This window comes from Ammospiza nelsoni, chromosome 4 (genome assembly GCF_027579445.1).
Source record: "Ammospiza nelsoni isolate bAmmNel1 chromosome 4, bAmmNel1.pri, whole genome shotgun sequence".
Taxonomy (NCBI): Eukaryota; Metazoa; Chordata; class Aves; order Passeriformes; family Passerellidae; genus Ammospiza; species Ammospiza nelsoni.
The window spans coordinates 20,109,845-20,118,593 of NC_080636.1; positions in this window are offsets into that span (position 1 = coordinate 20,109,845).

Consider the following 8,749-nt stretch of genomic DNA (forward strand, 5'->3'; position numbering starts at 1 on the left):
ATCCTTCTCAGCTGAAGAGGCCATGTTTCTCAACAGGAAAGACTGATCTGTATGATGAGATTGGCTTCCAACATTAATTTTTTGTGTTTTTTCTTTTGTGGAAGCATAAAGAAAAAACAACAAAAAAGTAAATGCTTAAGTCTTACAGGTTGTGACTTCTTTAAGAGCACTTTAAGGAAGAGAAAGAAATGCTAGAAGTCAGTGGACCATTAAAAAACCTCCGAGTAATGTGCACTAGGAAGATATTTGGGCAGAGCACCAAGGGGAAGAGGATTCAGTACCGGACCAGGAGCCACCAAGTGGGAAGGATGGATCTTTCCCACACCCTGGGAATTGTGAAAACATCAAAGAGTGAGGGAGGGAGGGATGACTAAATGGCTACAAATGCTGCTCTTGGCCTTTGCCAAGTGTGAAAGGTGGAGAACCCTCCAGTCCCATGGTGATGAACTTCTCTTGCTCTTAAAGCACGAGGAGTCTCAAACCTGCTGGAGAGTCATTACAAGGGGGAGGTCCAGCCTTGAGACCCAAGAAGATCACCCCAGGAAATGAATTTAGGATTGGATGCTCTCTTCACATACTGATTTACCTTTTTTTTCCCTCCACGGATAGATGAGCTGAGCAATCCAAGAGGTGTTTGTAGGGTTTGGATTGCTTTGGCCTGACAACAACCCCGTGCCTTGAACAATGACCTCATGCAGAATGTCAAACCTGCATGAAGAGCTGAATTTTCCCTCCATCCCAGCAGGTGGGTGAGAGGCTCCAAGCCCAGGAGAGTTTGTGCCTCTGAATGCAGGGGTGGGCAGGGCAGCAGGGCTCTGTGTGCAGCTGCCACTGTGGGCACATCCCCTCGTGGATATTCACAGACACAAGGGCACAGCAGAGGAACAGCTCTTCCTTCCATTTCAGGGCAGCACACCCAGAAAAACACCACCTAAAATAACTTCAAGTTTAACCACAGGGGAAAAACACACTGTGATTCTGCCTCACATTGCAGAGATTAGCATTCTGTTCAAAATGCTCTCTGATGCAAGAATGTCTAAAATATCATTATTAGCCTGTATGCATGTCAATTCATATAAAAACTCAAAAAAAATATATATTTCTGTAATGAAGATACCTTTTTTCCTCTTAAGAATGATTATTATACACCCAGCTCTCTCACTGAGTCCACTGTAAGAAAGAACCCAACTGGAGAACTGGAGATCCTCCTTTTGCATTGCCAGGTGTGGTGAATGGAACTCAAATGACAACCAAAATTATACTGACCTGTCCCTCTCTTCATTCCCATTAAGTTTTGCAGGGGTTAATGCAGAGAAGAAAAAAGGTAGCTCTGTTCATCAGATTCTGTTTCAGATAATGTTAGATGGGATATCAGTGTCTTGGGAAGAGTGGGGAACTGAAAAAAGGGTGAGCAAATTTAAAAAAAATTAAAAGGGAAAAAGAATGGAAAATAGAAAATAAAAAGTTAACCTGATAGCTAGTTTCTACAAATACAATAGTGTGAAAACTTTCCAGTTTGGTTCCCAGACAGGAAAAATTTGTATGGCTGGCACTTGGGTACATTAAACTGCAGAACATATCCATGATAGCTTATTAAATTTTCACAAGGCTGAGGTGTTTCTCACTGATGCTAGATCTGGACTTTTTATCATTGCAGTATTATTCTCCTAAATGTCAATTAATACACCTAGGATTATCACACACCATCTCCTTCAGCCTGGCCTTGGGGAGGAGAACTGCAGTTCCCCTTCATGCTTCAGCTCTGTTGCAGTGTTTAAAACCAGTATTTGAGATTTTGGGCAGCCTGGCAAAAATCCCTCCCTGTGACTTGCAGAAATTGTGCATTTAGAGAAGGCAGATGCTGTTTTTTTCACACTCCTTCTAACAGAAACACAATAGATTTTGGTATGGACAGCAATGCCCTCTAGAAACACAAAGGACATGATTCAGCTGGATAAACATGAGGATCTACTATCATTTGAGACAGCCTGTGTTCAGATGTTTGAAGTGAGCCCAGCCAGGCTGTGAGCAGTGCTTTGGGAGAGTTTACCAACTGGAGAGGTAAGAAATGTTGTTGTCTTCTCCTTTACTCTCGTGCTGAGTCATTAAGATTTATTGAATGCTCTGTTTGCATGGCAAACCTGAACAAGTCACACAGATACCTTGAGCACTTGCAAGTTATGAAGGCTAAAATATAAATATCCTTTCCCCCTCTGAGATTGTTTGTTTTCCTAGACTCTGAACATCTGAGACACACAGCTTAATCACATGATTATCTATTATTTCTTTAGTAGCCTTTTAATTAATACCAGTGTCATAACACCTCTGGTCCTAAGAATTTGCTATGCCTGTGCCTAATTAAAAAAAAAAAAAAGGATAGCTTTCAATAGGACAAATAATAGTGAAATGAGCAGGGTATGTGATAAAAGGGTTCCTTTGTCATTCACTTAAGCAAAAGTAATCAAAACACTTCACTATGCTAATAAACTGCAAAATTATTCATTGAGATGGCTTGTTCCTTCATCATGTCAGAGTCTCAAAGGATTTGTCACCAGAGCTTCCACACAGATTTTCAGTATTTTTTGCATATGTAAAGAAGTCTTAAGGGAAAATAGCACAGAAGCTCAGGGCCTACAAAAGGCTGTGTCAGATGGGTAAGAACTGTGAACTTCATACACTTCCAGCACACAGGTATAGAATAATTTATCTGTGTCCTGTACTCAAAAACTCATTCTCAGAAAAATATTTCAAGAGTTTTGTGTTTAAACTGAAGAGTTATTTTACCAGGGGTGTGCAACAGCATCCTACTCCCTGGATGTTAAGAGCTGCACAGAGCTGGAGGCTGAAGAGCTCATTCTGCCATCACTCAGTGGCTGCCCAGAGAGCTTTGCCCCTCTCATGGCTGGTGTTGTGGAAAATCTGTGTCAGCTGAAACACCAGGTCAAGGTAAAGAACAATGTTTAAGCTTGTTTCTTTGTTCCCTTTTCACTAAATTAAAGAATGTCACACAAATCTCTTTACATTCATTCTACAGATAATGAGTTTAATAAAGATTGTGTGATTCTCATGCTGCAGAGCTGACAGGTCCAAGGCACTTTCACAGGCAGCTCTTGCTCTGAACAAGATGCTCTAAACCAGCGTGGCTGCAGCTGCAGAGCATCCTCAGCAGGCAGCTCCCACACTTAGGATGGGGTCACCTCTGCCCATTGCAGGCCTTTTAAGAGATGGTCCATGGTATCTTTGCCCCTCTTCACCTCTTCACTTCAGGACTACCCAGGGAGTGGGACTTCAAAGGAATTCCTCTGGGTCTGTGAGTCTGTAGGATGTGTTAGGGCAGGGCAGTAACAGAGCAGAGCCCCCCACAGGACCTTGCCCAGTGCTCCTGCAGCCCACACTGTGCTCTCTGCTGCTCCACCATCACTGAGCCTCCCAAACTGCACTGACAGCAAGTTCCTGCCACGGCTATGGAGGCATTTGCTGAAATTCAATATAGCAACCCTTGGTCGGTTTATTGGGATGTGAAGTTCCTGGAAGTGAGGTACCTATCAGTGTTGTTTTGTAGGGGGTACAGTATGGGTAAATAAAGGTAGTATAGAATATAATCTTATCCCCTAAAGAGTTGCAGCTGAACCAATTACTAAGGCTTAGGAGCAGGCCTGATGTTAACAGGCCACAGCTGTAGCCAGTCAGAAGAGTGTTATAAAAGAGTGGATTGGTTGGTTGGCTGAGGGGATCTGGAGTCAGAGGCTGCTGTGAGGACAAGGAAGAGTCAGTGCCTGGAGGAGCTGCCTGTGAGAAACATCAAGGAGGTACAAAACTCTGGCAATATGGAACCCTTGTAATGACAGTAGAACTCTTGCACTATAATGATAACGTTGTTTTCCTGGCAAAATGTTTTAATAAAAGAAAGTGATTTAGTTCCTACTTAATTATTATTTCTGGGAGTACTACCAAAGTTAGACATTAAAATTATAAATGCCAAGCATTTTGTCTATCTTGCTCACCTATTTATGACTTCTACACACAACCCATCCCAATTATTACAATGCTAGGTCTTCAAAGGGGCTGGTTTGATTTAGTTTACAAAGAAGTGAAAATTCTGTGTGGTTCTGAGTCTTTTGTGGGGGATTGTCAAAGGCCACATTCTGTGCAGGTGACTCAAGATCAGTCTTTACAGACAAGGCATGTCAGAGTCTAAGGAAAATAGAAATAAATAGATAAGACACTTCTAAAAAATGTTTGATACAGCCTGCCTTGGTAATGGATTTATGCTTGTGTCCTGACTGGTAGCACTGCCAGAGGCTCTGTTTTCATAGTCCTGTGCCACAGCCTTAGGGAATAAGAGCATCACTGACCATTCCAAGAGGAAGTGATCTGAAAACCTTATTTCTCTGTAAGCAAAAATTGAGATCCCTCCCAGCACACACTGTGAGGAGAATGCCTTGGCCTGTAAGCACTAAGTTGTCTGGAAGAGTAGCGGTGGACAGATGGCTCAGATGAAATTTCAAAGAACCTGAGGCAAGAAATCATGATGCACTTAAAGATACACAATGAGAGGGCGGCTCTGAGCTGTGGCTCTTCTCTAAACCTCTCACAGATGCTGAAATTACAAAGCAGGCTTGAGATCTTGGACCCCTGCAGTGGTGTCCAAGTTCAGTTATCAGTACCAAAGGGTTCAAAACTTTCCTATTCCTTAATTGTGGGAAGCAGAAAGGCAGAGACTTCTTCAGAGCATCTCCAAACATTCTGAATTGAGTCTTTTCCATGCAGGTTTCATTTAGGCTCAGTTTTATCTGCTGAGTTCTGTCATTTCACTAGTTTTTGGGGGAGAACCCACATTTTTTCAACTGTATATCAAGAAGTGTTTTCAAAATTGAATTTTAGCCCAATGGCTTTATGAACCAGACAATTTGATGGCTTACTTCCCCATTTCTCCAGGGCAGGAAAAGCAAGTATCTGAAGATTAAACACTTAGCCTACAACATGAGGTTCATGTAGGCAGTAGAGGGATTTCAATTCCACAGTTTCCTCCCTATGACTAATGTGTTTAAATGAACCACAAACAGGACAATGTTTTAAGCTGGCAGATTTGGAAATAAAAAAAAAAAAACCCAGAAGTGAAAAAAAAGAGACTTTGCTGTTGCTGAGGATGAATGTCCTTGGAGTAAGGAGTAAAAATAATGTTATTGGCAACTGTTAGGTACAGAACTATCAATGAGCAAAAAAAAGCAGGAGGTAGAGTGGGATGGGGAGCGAATAACACCTGCTGCTAAGATAATCTATTGAAATAACTGAAATATGAAGAACCTAGAAAGGAGTTTTAAGGCAAAGACATCACATAAAAATAGCTGAAATGCCCACTCTTGAGTCAGAAGATGATGGAGGGGAAGCGGGGACAAGCAAGCACATTCCTGGCTTTGTACCACCAGTGTGGAGCATGAAGAGGGACTTGGAGGATCCATAATTGAGGAGTGATAAAAAAAGTGGAAAGCCCAAGGGCAAAAGGAAGGGATTTCACTGGGGTGTACCTATGGGCAAAGACATATTTAGAAACATGAAGGATTGCCTGGATTGAAGACTGGAGACAGAGGCCAGGCTTTTCTCTATTCTGTGGGTACAGTAACTTGGAGGATGGACAGTCAAGCCTTTTTTTTTTTTCTTTCCAAATATTGATTAGCTCAAATGCAGTGGCCAGCCCCAAGAGGGAGCACAGAAAGCTCCTCAGCAGAACATCCTGTAATCTGGTGATTTGTGCATTCCTGTGGGTGGTGGATGCTGAAAGCCTTTCAGGGAGAAAGGTTTCTTACACTTTGTAGATAAAAGGACAGGAGCAGCAGCAACATCCATTGCTCTGGCTGCCTTTTGAAGGAAGGAACAGCCTGCTCAGTGCTAGAACAACAGACCATGGATATCAGTCACAAGGAAGTGAATCCCAGAAGCTGGCACTTAAACTCCAGAGGGGCAGAATCAATCACTTCCCTGGGCACAGGTTTTGGGCTGCTTGGTTATTCAGAGGGCTGGCAAACAAGGGACAGGTTAAGACCAGGCACTTTCTGGAGTGCTGAGTGAACACCTGGTCCTAGAAATGCTGTGTGACACCAACAGTCTGCCAGCTCCTGCTACTTCTGTCAGGCTGAGTAATCATCATGCTAGCAGCTGATGAAAAGAAGGGTCAGAAGTTCATTTGGCCCAAGCTTCACTTCCAGATAAGCAAAGATAAAGTGCCAGCTCAGGAGGTCCCCTCCCTGCATGGCAAGGATGGACACACCAGGAACATGAGCAGGAAACGGAGGTGGTGCTGGGGTGGGCTGGGATAGACAAACACACTTTTGGCCAACCTCAAGGGTAAGGTGCACTTATTACACAAAAGCCAACACATTCCTGATCATGTCTGTCTGGCACTGAGCCTCTCAAAGGATACATGCTCATACTTATGTTTGAATAAGTCACAGATGTGTGGGTTTGCTATTTTCAATCTCCCAAATGAACTGACAGCAATAATTCTGAAGAAAGTGTTCAGTCAGAGAAAATCAACCTGTACATGCCTGAGCTTGCAGAGGCATGTCTTCCTCAAAATTGAAGCAGAGGGGAAAATCACCTCTGAAGTCAACACTGTGTGCCTTAAACATGAAAATAACGTTTTTCATTAATTAAAAATTCAGGTGTTGCCCAGCATTGAAAGTAATTTCTCATGGAGGACTGATGAATACAAACTTTGGTCAGTCTTAAGGAGCTGTCTGCAAATCAACCTGGGAATAGCGTTTTCTGTCTTATGACTTACTGATCTTGTATGTTGTTTCCTAATTTGTATCCTAATTGCTGTTTGAACAACCATAGAGTTATGTATATGTTATATACATATGTTACATACAAAAGGCATGACCCTGGGTAAGGAAATGCGTCAAAGCCTCAACAGCTGAGCAGCAACTCACCTGCAAGGATACAGATAAAAGTTGTATCAAGTTTCAATTCACACAGCTGAAGGTGCTTCCCTAAGAATTATGGAGAGGAGGCCCATCTCCAGTCCTCAGCCAGCACCAATAAAGATTGCTCAGCAAGGTTGATGCAGAGGTTCCTGTAACATGTTATCCATCAGGAATTGATGCAGAGGTTCCTGTAACATGTTATCCATAAGGAATTGGCAATGAACACTGGCAAGCAGGGGAGAGAGCAAAACAACAGTCTTGAGAGTTGGAACACTACTATTTTTTGCTTGATCAAAAGATGAAGATCCTTTAAAGATCAAGGGCAGGTCAGAATTTAACTATTTTCTTTCAGTATGAAGAAAAATCCGTCTGCACTAGTTGAGACAGACTTCATCAGAAAATCCCAGTTTTCTCCACACCAGTAGAACTCCAGTGATTAAAAAACACCATTATGGGCTCTTTCTCTGAGGCAAGTAAGAATCTGGCACTGTCATCCAGGCAGGCTGCAGAGCTGGCCCAGGTGGGACTCTGGCTGGGAATGAGCCAGCAGAAAAGCTGAGTGCTTCACCTCTGCATTGGTGTACACCCACAGAATAACTGAGGCTGGGAAGGATCTGAGCTGGTTCCTTCTACTCCTGTCCCCAGGGGCCAGCTGCACAGAGAGGAGTGGCAGGGAGCTTTGTTTGCTCTTACACTGTACAGAGTCTGCCCAGAACCTGTAACACACATTGCACTGGAAGCCCCTCATTTTGCACTGGGATGGAAACTCGGGGTCTGGTTTGCCAATGGCATCTTTTCTGTTGCTGTGTGTGCATTCTCTGAAGGATGAAGGGTTGGAAAGGATCCCAATGTGCTGCTCAGCCTCTGCCTCTGGACTGAAGAAGGATCAAAGAAGTATAAGTATATTGTGATGTGTATTTGTAAATCCTGCTCTAGAAATGCATAGTAATAAATACCTGAAAGCTCTATTCAACTCCATCCAAATGTTCAATTATAGCTAGCACTCTTTGTAAACACTTGCTTAACATCTCCCCTAGTTACACCTTGCTGAAATTTAAGCCCCTCTCTTCTCATTCTATCCCCAGGAGACCTATGGAGCAGTTCAGTGCCACCTTTATGACAGCCTGTCTCATACTGGATGAATCCTTTTAGATTTCTCCTCAGTCTTCTCAAGGTTAACTGATTTAAATTCTTGCAGCCTTTCCTCACAGGTGATATTGTCTATAGCTCTGATCACTCCTATTGGTCTCCTATGGATTCCTGTTGCTCCATCTATTTTCTGAAATGCACTTCTGAAAATTGGGCAAAGCATTCAACTGAGACCTTGCTGGTGCTGAAGTGAGTGGAGGGATTAGTTATTCCACTCCTGATCCTTCTAGAAACACCTTCAGATCCCCAGGTCCTTTCATGAAATTGATACCTAACTAGCTGTTCCCTACAGTTTAGGAAATATGTTGCCTACATTTGGGTAGCTAACTGGTTTTGCTTTTGTGTGATGCTTTGCATTTATCCTCACTTCTTTATATTCCTCTTATACTAATATTCCATTGTGTTAAAATCCTATTGAATTATAAACCTGTTGGCCAGAAGGATTTAAAGCAAGATTTCAACTGTACAAAAGCAATATCAACAGGATTCAAGAGCTTCCCAAAGAAATATATGATTCTTTGCAGAAAAATATTTGGTTTGTTGTGCAATGATAAATGTCTACCCAGACTGGAGGTGTGGGATGAATTAAAGAGGTTTTTATTAACCTGATTTCCAAGGAATGGAAGGTGTTAAAGGATATGGATAATGCCAGGAGAAGGTTAAATTTTAGGTCA